Source organism: Aotus nancymaae, unplaced genomic scaffold (genome assembly GCF_030222135.1).
Source record: "Aotus nancymaae isolate 86718 unplaced genomic scaffold, 86718_ANA_hifiasm-v0.15.2.pri h1tg000012l, whole genome shotgun sequence".
NCBI lineage: Eukaryota > Metazoa > Chordata > Mammalia > Primates > Aotidae > Aotus > Aotus nancymaae.
The window spans coordinates 45,719,489-45,732,481 of NW_026988423.1; the positions used below are offsets into that span (position 1 = coordinate 45,719,489).

At 40.2% G+C, this 12,993-nt stretch overlaps 1 long non-coding RNA gene across 1 annotated transcript in view; it reads left to right on the forward strand.

The window, feature by feature from the left end:
* Positions 1–1,409: 1,409 nt before the first annotated feature.
* LOC105715039 (uncharacterized) overlaps positions 1,410–12,993 on the forward strand; it is an 81,379-nt gene continuing 69,795 nt past the window's right edge. The window contains exon 1 of the long non-coding RNA XR_002478901.2: positions 1,410–1,478. This is a non-coding gene — a long non-coding RNA (uncharacterized LOC105715039). The remainder of the gene's footprint in view (positions 1,479–12,993) is intronic.

Sequence of the window (12,993 nt, forward strand, 5' to 3'; positions counted from 1 at the left end):
TGAAATTCTTTTTATTACTATGGTTTCCCATTTTTTTCATTTCAAATAATAATTTTGAGGTTTACATATGTCAGTAAAGGTAGGCTAGGCAACAGTAAGACAAAGACGTGAATGTGAATTGACTCGAGGAAATAGAAATTTATTTCTTCTTCACCTGACAGTTTAGTGCAGTTCCAGGGCAGCTGGGGAAAGCGGTGCTTTGTTCCATACGGTCACTCAGGTACCCAGGTTGACAAGTCTCTGCCATCTTCTTCATTTACCACCCAGTGCCACACTGGGTGTTTGCTCATTTTTTCATTACTATAAAGGAATACCTGAGGCTCGGTAATTTATAGAAAAAAGGAAGAACAGTGGCTCACAGTTCTGCAGGCTGTACAGGAAGCATGGTGCAGGCATCTGCTTCTGGTGAGGGCCTCAGGAAGCTACAGTTATGGTTGAAGGTGAAGGAGAGGCAGAGTTGTCACATGCAGGGAGCAAGAGAGAGCAGGGAAAGCTCCCAGACTCTGAAACAACCAGATCTTGCATGAACTAACTGAGTGAGAGCTCACTTACCTGCAAGGGCATGGTGCTAAAGCATTCATGAGGAATCCTCTCCGATGGTCCCACACCTCCCACCAGGCCCCATCTCCAACACTGGGAATCACATTTCAACATGAGATTTGGAGAGGACAGACATCCAAACCATATCACTGAGTGTCGCTATTGCAGATAGCAGAAAGCAGAAATAGAACATGAACAAGTGCACGTGTGAAAGTCTTCTTACCTTTTCTTTTTTTCTTTTTTCTTTTTTTTTCTGGTATGAGCTAGGCTTGGAAGGTTCTGCTTCCTGGTTCTGCTAACATTCCATTGACTAGAATTCAGAGTTTTCCACACTAAACTTTAAGGAATATAGAAAATATAGTCCAGCTATAAGCAGATTACGGTGTTGGAGCAATGCCATGGGTACTTTTTCAAATAAATATTCTTTTCTTGAGATTAAAAAGTTCCTGACTTATGCTTGAAAAAAAACTGAGTACCTAACATCAAGTGGACATGTAATCAGAGCTACTGGTTATGGTCTGGCCTATTTCAAAAGCATACCTTGAGACAGGATTTGAGTGCATGTGGTTTGTTCGAAAGTTAATCTCGGAAAGCCCTGGCAGGGAAGTGGATGTGTGGGGCAGGAAAGAGAAAGGAGCCAATGTGGGTACATCCATGAGCAACTCATAATGGCTCAGTCCCACTAAAATCCCCTGGGAGGTAGTGGGATATAGTACTCGATGGATGAGGAAGCCAGTGTACTTCCTCTCCAGCTCCTGTTTGTCACTGGCTGAGGGACGCTTCCAGGGGTGTTAACTCTGTCTTACTTCCACCATGCCAGGTGCAGTGGAAAGTGCACTGGAAAAGTGCAGTGGAAAGTGCACTTTTCTTCACAGAAAGCCCAAAGGCAGAGAATTCCTGGTGATTGCAAGAGGAGACCATTGGCATGTACTAGAATGGTGAGTGCTGGGAAGATCTGGGCAGGGCACCAAGGTATCTCTTTCTCTACCAACTAGACACTAGGTCTAAATGGACCCACCATGTTTGAATATGCACAGCAGCCATCTGTCATCAAATTGAAATGTAAGGGAAGAGATTAGGCTTAAGCAGGTCTGGAAGGTAAATATGCTCTATGAGCAGGAGGCTCAGACTCCTGCGATATCTAGTTCTGCTGCGGCAACTCTTCTCCTTCGATCCACATTGACAGCCTCAAAGATGGGCATTTAGTGAAAAGGAAAAGGCCTGGGCCTGACATACACGTTGTTCTGCTCTGTATGTAGTCACCAACTTGAAATGAACTGCTGCAGTGTTACAGCCCCTCATTTGAGAGTACTCTTAAAAGATACTGATGAAAGCAAATCCTCCAAAAGGCAAAACTTGGGGCAGTCATCAGGTTGTCCACTTGGCCTGGCTGAGAGATCAGTGATTTGGATCTACCCAGATTCATGCACAATTCCCAAGGGTTTGGCTGATGGTCAGGAATTTAAAAGTGCAACATTGGAAGATTGACCAAAAAATGTCTGGGAAAAGGTATTAAATGAGCACAGTGTATAAATGTATCTGTATTCCATGTTCATGCTCAAGCAAAGGTTATGCAAAGGACAGTGGCTTTGGTAAACTTGCAGCAGTTTCAGCCACACTGCAACAGAGACAATGGGTCCTATTTTGATCATTGATCATGTTGAAAGTGAGTTTGGACGTGGTTCATTTCAAATTCAGAGTCGCTTGGCTAAAAAATGTGTTTTACTCTTTCTACCATAGACCTAGGCATGTGTGATGTTGTGGGATTCCTTTCCAACAACAAAGAGCCAAATCTGGAGATCTGGCTCCAGCAAAGCAAAAAATGTGTGCAGTCTTAACACCCTGCTCCCTGCTCAGAAGCTCTGTCTCCCCTGAAACCAGAGATACACTTGTTGTATGATTCTAAGTATCTAAACATGGCAGAGAATATGATCTATACGGTATGCAGACATGTCTTCTCACATTTGCTCCCCCTCCCAAAAAAAATTAAAATAAACTTGAATATTTTGGTTTTACGAAGTTTTCCAGCTGGAATGCAGATAGCTTGAAAACCAAGTGCCAATAAAGGAACACAGCAAAGTCAGGCAACAGGGGATGAAGCAGACTAAGTGCCAGTTGTCAATGATTTAATTCTCAAAACTACCCTTCAAAGTAGTTATTGAATTATCTTCCTCAGAATAGTACTTAGGTTCACTGAGGTTAGCTAACGTAACCAAAGCTGCACAGTTAGTAGGTGACCAAGTGACTTTACTCCAATTTTTCTCTTCCCTATTGATACCATAGTACCTTTGTTATCTTGAGAATCTCTTTTATGGAAGAGCCTTCTATTTTTATAATCATTTCTATCATTAGTATGCAATAATTCATTAATAATAGCAAACCTTGTCTAAGGTTGACTTTTCCATTGCCTGATCTTTCTAAGCTTCAGATACTCATAAATATAGGGCTGAGGACCATTAGTCACTCAAGCCCTTCTCTTGAAGGTGAAAAACATTTAGTTAAATGCCTACATGGCTAAATGACTATGCGTTCCATTGGCATTTGATAAACATCATAAATGACCTTAAACCCTTCAAGCAGACTCAATAGGACTTTCACATTTTCATACATTTTGTTATTACTAAGAGAATGAGTCATCAAAAATACACATTTCACTAAAAAATACCCAGCCATTGAAATATCATAGGAATCCACTTTGATTCTGCACAGGCACTCTGTACTGTGAGGACTGACCACATTCCATTTTGACCTGATAGGAGTATTTCAAACTTTTAAAAAATTAAGTAATCTGAAAAGTCATCCTCCCTGCCTCCAGCCCTTTGGACTAGTTGGAGAGGTTCATGCATCACAGCTCCTGCCTAGTGATCAGGCTGAGCTGCCAAAGCTACAAAGCCATTCATGGCTACTGCAAGGATTGTGCCTTTTATTTTTATTTTTATTTTTGGCAGGTGTACCTTTCTTCAATCTTTATTAGCTCCCACTCCTGACTTCTTGACTTGTAGCCCTGTCTTCAGCCTTGCTTCTGGCTCATGAATATGGGCTTGTCCTTCGTTTCTTCTGGCGTTTGATATGAACATCCGCAATCAACTGCGTCAGATCATCTCTCTGCTTCTCTTATTACTGATTTCCTAGTTCTGACTCCTAAAAACCATTGAAATGAGATCGAAACCTCATATAAATCAACTTGCTTGGGACCCTTAGTCACCCAAAACTTTTACAAAATTACATAAAAGCATAATTTACTGAGTTGATGTAGAGAGGAAAATGGAATTTTTCTGATCCAGAGCCAGCCACAGGTGTTTGAGGGTGAGGCAGTTATTATCTCTCTGCAAGAGGATCCCACTTCATGTGATCAAAAGACTACACCAACGCAAAGCATATGATCTATGTGCTGGAGCCCTGGACCAGGCTGTGAGCTGCAAGCTGGAGCTGGTGTGTGTATTAGTCTGTTTTCATGCTGCTAATAAACATACACTTGAGACTGGGCAATTTACAAAAGGAAGAGGTTTATTGGACTTAGAGTTCCATGTGGCTAGGGAGGCCTTACAATCATAGCGGCAGGCAGGGAGGAGGGCAGCAGGCAAAGAGAGAGCTTGTGCAGAGAAACTCTCGTTTTTTGTTTGTTTGTTTGTTTGTTGTTGTTTTGTTTTTTGAGATGCAGTCTCACTCTTATCACAAGGCTGGAGTGCAGTGGCACAATCTCAGCTCACTGCACTTCCTCGGTTCAAGCAATTCTTCTGCCTCAGCCTCCCACGTAGCTGGGATTACAGGCATGCACCACCACGCCCAACCAATTTTTGTATTTTTAGTAGAGACGGGATTTCATCATGTTGACCAGGATGGTCTCAATCTCTTGACCTCATGATCCACCCACCTCGGCCTCCAAAAGTGCCGAGATTACAGGCGTGAGCCACTGCGCCTGGCTGAAACTCCCATTTTTTAAAATATCAGATCTCGTGAGACCCATTCACTATCACGAGAACAGCATGGGAAAGACCTGCCCCCATGATTCAATAATCTCCTACCAGGCACCCCCCGCATAACACACGGCAATTATGGGAGCTACAGGATGAGATTTGGGTGGGTACACAGACCCAAACCGTATCAGTGGGAGTCAGAGCTAAATCCCTGGTCCTGAAATGGCCAGCAGTGGCCTTTTCCCTTCACTCTCTCTGAGTGTCCGCCTTTGAAGGCAAATCAACAGGGCTGACAGGAAGAAAGCCGTGCAGCTGAGCTGTCTGCCAGTCTGAAGGGGAAATTCAATAGCTCTCCACTCCAAACCGAGCCCTGAGTCAGCCTCTCTGAAATCCAGTGACATTTCTGCCTAGCAGTGAATGGAAACACATGTCTTTCATTCCTGAGTTGAGCGGTGTTTTGTCTGCTGTGTCCTTGCTTGCCTGGTCTGATTGTTTGCTGAGAAAAAGAAAAAAAACAATTAAATCTTCCATTCAATTATGGCCTGTTTGGGTATGAAGAGCTATTTAAAATCAGAGAGGTTTATCACATTAATGAGCACGACTGTGGAAATTAATACCTGAGAAAGGGGATTCCCTGGAGAATCGGAGAGCAGAGCTGAGAATATAAGGGTGTTATGATCTTCACATGATAGAAAAACTATTGATAAAATGGCACATTACCCCAGGAGATAGATACTTTTGTGTTAAATGGGCATGAAAATGAACATTTATATTTTGCATAACCTGATAGATAATACAAACTTAGTTGGAAGTGCACATATTCACATCTAATGCTCTGCCTCATATCCTCTTGGTCAGAGCCCACTGCTGGCCTTCTCTGGTTTTTAGGGGTCAGAACTAGGAAATTGGTAATAAGAGAAGGAGAGAAAGAATTCAACTTAGAGTTGGTTGGGGAATGTTTACATCAAAGGCTGAGAGAAATGAAGGGCAAGCCCACAGTCACGAGCCAGAAGCAAGGTTGAAGACGGGGCTACAAGTCAAGAAGTTGGGAGTGCAGCTGAGTACTAATAAGGTTTGGAAATATGCACATCTGAAAAAAAAAGAAAGAAAGAAAAGGCACAATCCTTGCAGTAGCCATGAATAGCTTTGCAGCTGTGGGGACTCAGCTTGGTCACTAGGTAAGAACTGTGATGCATGAACCTCTCTAGTTAGTTCAAAGGGCTGGAGGCAGGGTGGACGGTTTTCTTCAGATTAAAACAAACTTAATTTATTTTTTTTAGATGGAGTCTGACTCTGTCGCCTGGGCTGAAGTGCAAGGGCACAATCTTGGCTCACCGCAACTTGCACCTGCCGGGTTCAAGAGATTCTCCTGCCTCAGCCTCCTGAGTAGCTGAGATTACAGGCGCATACCACCACACCCACCTAATTTTTGTATTTTTAGTAGAGACAGGGTTGCACCATGTTGGTCAGGCTGATCTCGAACTCCTGACCTTGTGATCCACCTGCCTCGGCCTCCCAAAGTCCTGGGATTACAGGCCTGAGACACCACACCCAGCCCAAACGTAATTTTTTTAAAAAAAGTTTTAAACACTCATATTAGGTCAAAATGGAATGTGGTCAGTCCTCACAAGTGTAGAGTGATTGTGGAGAATGCAAGTTGATTTGTATGATATTTTGATTGCTGGGTATTTTTCAGAGAAATATTTATTTTTGATGACTCATTCTCTTGGTAATACCAAAAGTATGAAATTGTGAAAGTCCTATTGAGTCTTCTTGAAGGGTTTAAGGTCGTTTATGATTTTTTTATTAACTGCCAGTGAAACTCGCAGTCATTTAGCCATGTAGGCACTTAACTAAATGCTTTTCACTTTTAAGAGAAGAGGTTGGGTGACTGATGGTCTTAGGCCCTATATTTAAGTGGATTTGAAGCTCAGGAAGATGAAGGCATTGGAAAAGTCAATCTAAGAAGCCTCAGACCAAGTTTGCTATTATTAATGAATTATTGCATCCTAACAATAGAAATTATTATAAAAATAGAAAACTCCCTCATAAAAGGAATTCTTAAGATAACAAGGTGCTGTGGCCTCTGCAGAGAGGAGAAAAATTGGACATAAGGTCACTTGGTCACTGACTAGGTGTGCAGCTTTAGTTAAGTTAGTTAACCTCAGTGAACATAAGTACTATTCTGAGAAAGATAATTCAGTAACTAGTTTAAAGAGTAGTTTAAAGAGAATTAAAGAAAATTTAAGGAGCTATATGATCTTTGTCCCATTTGTGTTGCAATAACAGACTACCTGAGGCTGGGTAATTGACGAAAAGAAAGGTTTATTTGGTTCATGATTCTAGTGGCTGAAAAGGCTAAGGTCGGGCAGCTGCATCTGGTAAGGGCCTCATGCTGCTTCAACTCATGGCAGAAGGTAGAAGGTGAATGGGGCCTATGTGAAGAGTTCACATGGTGAAAGTAGAAGCAGGAGAGAGAGACTGAGGAAGCCAGATTCTTTTTAACAACTGCTCTTGCAGGAACCAGTCTGTCATCTACAGTGAAAACACTCTCACCCTAGTGGGAGAGCACCTCCCATTGGGCTGCACTTTCCAATGCTACCACATTGGAAATCAAATATCAACATGAATTTTGACGGAGGCAAACCACATCCAAACGCTAGCATACCTTCTTGCAAAGATTGCAGTATAATGCCTAGAACGTAGTGAATTCATATTAAATGGTGTTAGTTCTGGGGGCAGGATTGATTACCTTGAAGCCCAGTGACAGGGGTTAAGCAAGCTGTTATTTCTTTATATTTCCCACTGAAATGAAGGACCCTGGAAAATAGAGTTAGTGTCAGACTCCTCCGTAAATAATTGGCTTCAGCAAGGCCACATCTTGGAATCGGCATCCTTTTGTGCCCAGGTCAGAGACATAGTGGGATCTATTCCGAGCTCCATAAGCTGCTTCAGCACAGTGTGGGTGAGAAGGATGTGCTGGGAAGGTAGGATAGTGCTGGCAGCAAGAGTGGGCTCGGCCCAACGGTAACAAGCCAAATGTAATGGTAGAGGTGGTAGAGGGTGGTGTCCAGATCTCAGACACTGCTTTTGAGAAAGCAGGGAGGTGTGTTACAGAAGAGCACCACGCAGGAAGCAGATGTAGCAGCTTCTATTGCAAGGGAACCTTCTACCTCCGATGGCCTTGGTTTGAGCATCTCTGTTGCGTAAGAACATGTTGTTTCTTCCTGGAAGGAGAAGCCTGGTGGACCTGAGTATATACAGGCAGCGTATGACTCTAGTATGGGACTTGGCCCTGTAGCACCTTCATCTGAGTGGCTGCAGAGAAGCAACTGGAGCCTTTAAGAGCCCAATTTTGTTGGCGAGAGAGGGAAGCAATGCTTTAGGAGGAGATAGATAAAAATGCCGGCACGCATATAGTATTTTGGCTGACCAGAGAGGGTAACATGCCTCCTTCAATTTTATTCCTAGAACATTCATCAGGAATTAAACGATTAGGGGGCCAAGGTAATCAAGACCTTGCAAATCAGTGATTGAAGTTTCTACTCATTACCCACTCAGAGCACACCAAGGAGCATTCCAAGCACCCATGAGTCAATTAATGCAATGAAATCGAGAGGGAATCTTGGAAGAACTGACAGAGTTGGCAGCACTGGGTTATTTTTTATTTTCAGTCCTACGGTACAGGATTACTTCTGCCTATAAATGTAGTTCAAACCTATATACATAGAAATTGCTTAACTATGCGCAAGGAATATTTATGTGAATTGACAACTCAGATAAGACTTCTCTTTCTTAAAATAAACTTCAGCTTCTGGCCAGGATGAATAATCATAAAACCTAGATTATTAAAATTAATTAGGTATTGCCATTCTATTGCACATCATATATAGGACTGTAACATGAACACTCTTTATTAAAGGGTCAACTGTTTGCTCCATGCTGGCATTTTGGTGCATTACAGATTTTCTGGGACATTTTCATCTTTACATATTTTGTCTGATAAATACATTCACTTCTTTACTTTTTAATTTTTTTAAAGACAGGGTCTCACTCTATCACCCAAGATGGAGTACAGTGGCAGGATCATAGCTCACTGTACTCTTGACCTCCTGGACTCCAGCAGTCCTCTCACCTCGGCCTCCTGAGTAGCTGGGATTACAGGTGTGCACTACCACACCCAGCTAATTTTTGTTTTTGTAGAGATAGAGTCTTGCTATGTCGTCCAGGCTGGTCTTGAACTCATGGCCTCAAGTGACCCTCCCACCTTGGCTTCCCAAAATGCTGAGATTACAGGCATGAGACACGATGCCCATTTTAAAATAGCTTTCTTGATCTATAATGGACATAAAAAGCCAAAACCCATTGCTCTGCTGCATCCAGACCCATCTCACATGCAACGATACACAAAGACTCAAAACAAAGAGAAGGAGGAAGATTTATCAACCAATCAGAGAGTAAAAATAAACAAATAAAAAGCAGGAGATGCAATTCTCTCCTCTGATAAAGTAGACTTTAAAGTAACAAAGAGCAAAATTGGCAAAGAAGGACATTACATAATGGCAAAAGGATCAATGTAACAAGAAGAGCTAACGGTTTTATAGATCAACGAGACAGAAAATTAACAAGGACATCCAGGACTTGAACTCAGACCCGGAACAAGTAAACTTAATAAACATTTATAGAACTCTCCACTTCAAATACATAAAACATACATTACCACCTCACACCTATTCCATAAGTGACTACATAATTGGAAGTAAATCACTACTCAGTAATCGCACAGCATTTCATAGGTTTAAATGAAATATTGGTTGGCTGCTCGTTTGTTATTTTCTTCCCTTATTCCTTCCTGTTTACATCAAGTATAATTATTGGTATAAAAGAGGTTTTCAATACCCATTACTAAACTGCATTCTAGCCTGGGCAAGAAAGCAATACTCCCATTCTCTCTCTCTCTTTCTCTTCCTTTTTCCTCCTCTTCTTTATTCTTTTTCTTTCTTTCTTTGTAAAAAAAAAAAAAAAAAAAAAAAAATGGACATTCAATAGAATTTGATGGGTGTTGCTGCTCATAAAACCGTATCTGAATCAAGATAATGAACATATCCATAACCTCCAACAGTTTAATTTTGCTCTTTGATAATCCATTCCTCATGTCCCTCTGTTCATCCCCTCCTTGAAAACTGCTTATCTGCTTTCTGTCACTATAGATTAGTTCACATTTTCTAGAGTATTATGCAAATGAAAGCATTTAACACTTACTCTTGTTTTGTCTATTATCATTCACCCAGAATAATAGTTTTGAGATGCATGCATTATGTTGCCTTTGTCAATAGTTTATTCCTTTTCATTTTTGTGTAATACTCCATTATAAGGATATATATATATATATCTGTATCACATTCTGTTTATCCATTCACCCATCAATGGCCATCTGGCCTGCTTTCAGTATTGATTAATACAGCCATGGAAGCTTTCTTTTAATTAGTTTTAACATGGTATATATATTTTCTTTAAATCTGTGTCTTTATACTTAACTAAGTCTCTTATAGGCAACTTACAGTTGGGTCTTGCTTCCTTCCCTGAAAGTCTAATAATCTTTATCTTTTAATTGTGATATTTAAACCATTTACATTTAATATATCATTGATATGATTTGGTTTATATCCATCACCTCATCTTTTGTTTATATTTTTCTATCTGTTCAGTGTATCATTTTTCTTCTTTTACTGCTGCTTTGGGATCAACAGTAGTTTTTAGTCCTTTTTAAATCTTTGCTGTATCATTCATTATCTTAACTCTTTGTTTTGTTATTTTAGTAGTTGCTTTATGATTTGTAATATGCAACTTTAACACATCACAAGTCTGCCTTCAAGTGATAACACGTTATTTCATTATAGTATAAGAACCGTATAATACTGTGCTTACATTGTTTCCCTTTCGGCCTTTGTACTATTGTTATTCATTTTGCTTTTATATGTGTCACAAGTGCCACATTATAATATTATTAATTTCGTTTAAGTCATATTTTAAAGTGATTTAAATAACAGGCAAATACTGTTATATATCTACCTATGTAGTTACCATCCCAATATTCTTGACTCTTTTGCAGAAATTCCTATTTCTTCCTGGTATAATTTTTCTCCTGTTTGAAGAAATTTATTTTAACATTTCTTAAAGTGTGGGACTGCTGGTGATTTCCTTCAGATTTTGTAAGTCTGAGAAAATCTTATTTCACTTTTTTTTTTTTTTTGAGACGGAGTTTCGCTCTTATTGCCCAGGCTGGAGTGCAATGGCACGATCTCAACTCACTGCAACCTCTGCCTCCTGGGTTCAAGTGATTCTCCTACGTCAGCCTCCCTAGTAGCTGGGATTACAGGTGTCTGCCATCATGCCTAGCTGATAGTTTTGTGTTTTTAGTAGAGACAGGGTTTCACCATGTTGGTCAGGCTGGTCTTGAACTCCTGACCTCAGATGATCCACCCACCTCAGCCTCCCAAAATGCTGGGATAACAGGTGTGAGCCACCACACCCAGCCTCACTTTTGGTTTTGAAAGCTATTTCCTCTGGATGTAGAATTCTAGGTTTTTTCTCATTTCTCAGGAATCATTGTTTTCTCATTGTGTGATATTGTGTCTTGAAAACTATTGTTTTTTAAATATATATATATTTTGTTTTGTTTTGTTGTTGTTGTTATTTCAGGCAGAAAAGCTAATACCGCCTCTGTTATTTAATTTTGATTAGAATTGGAAGTCCATGTACACTCATTTTTGTCAAATACTATTTTTGATTTGGAAACATTTGGTTAGGTAAGTAGAATGTGTTTTTATTAGAATAAATATCTTGAATAATGACTTTTATAGCACCATAATTGGATTTCAGTGATCCATTCAATGAAATTGGCATCATTATGTGTAGCAGAAGCTTAGGGTCTTTTTGGCCTGGATGTATCAATGAGAAGTTACTTGAAAGTGGAGAGCACTCGGAAAGGTAACTGACAGGAGACATTAGAGAATCTGGGCTTCTTTTATCCTGGATTTCTTTGATTCCCTGAAACATTGGATCTGGAATGATTTTCTGCCAGTTAAGTATTAGATGATTCGAATAGCTTCCAGGGAGGAACAAGAAAAGGATTAGAATTAGATAGGAAAGCCAAAGAAAACATAATTCAAGTCTGTAAAATCCTCATGGATATGAAAAGAGTTGCTGATATTATCCACCAGATCCTGGAATAGTAGAATTATTGTGCATTCTCCCTCCGTTTCTGTAGGATAAAGGGTAAGGACAAGCACAGTGAGGTTTGGTTTTATATTTCCCCCAGTACAGAGTTTACTTTTTTTCAAGTAAATGAGTGGGTGAAAAGATGGCTGGGTAGGTATGATCACACAGATCAAAAATATGAACTTGTCTATGGAATGTCTAGTGCAATTAGGGGTGATTGTATATACTGGATTCTGAGCTGGACTTCCACTGATGAGATCTAATGAGACAGTCCTGATCTAAAAATAGATCATTTGAGCCTGTGGATGCTTTTGTAACCCGTCACAAATCTTTGTGGCCAATCCGTGTCAATGGGAGACAGACGTAATCTGTGAACACTTTCAGTTTCAGTGACTAGATTCAACCAGATAACAGAAATTTAGGGCATGCAAATATCTCTCCTGGAAAGGTGACAGTCCAGCCCTCTTACTCACGTGGCTTAAAGTCAGGCAACGTCACCCAGCAACGTAATTGCCAAACACAAAGGCATACCTCTTCTTTCTGCTGGTGCTTTCAACTCCTTATCCTACTTCTTGGGAAATAAGGAACATGACAGCAGGAATGCATTCACATTATGTGAAGCTGATAGCAAGAGGATATTTTGTGTCAAAGCTACTAGTTTCAGCTCAGTGGAGATCAAGTCTCACTATCTTTGGATTCTTTTCCATAGTCCATTAATTTGTAATCGGTTATGGCTCGTATCAAAAAGAGCTTCTCTGAGATGCTCTAAGTAGAACAAACCCATAAACCAAACACAATGGAATGTTGCTACTCTTTTCTTTCCCTATCCCTCATCTCTGCAAAACTCCTTGGCTTGAACAAGGGGTGAGATATATAATATCAAGGGTAGTGAAAATTGTCTGGGAACATTTTTAGCCAATATTATGAAAAAAGAAAAAACCTTAGGACTGGAGAACTATGTCCCATCCATTGCAATCTGTTATCTCAGAGTGAAAGCTCATGAATATTTTGTCACTAAGACCTTTCACTATGTGTGAATAGTCACCACAGAGACAGGCATCAGGATACATTTGGTTGTAAACTATATTTAGTTACATACACTAAATAGAAAAGGTATGGAACATAGTATTTCCAACTCTGATACAGCCTCTCTCATTAACATTCCTACTTCAAGTACAACCCATGGACCTCCAAAAACAAAGAGTTTCTATGCAAATTACTTATATAAACCAAAGCCCCGAGAGAAAGATTAAACTGCTTAAAAGAAAAACAACTTTTTTTAAAAGCTTTGCAGAAGTATCGTTTCTTAAAAAAA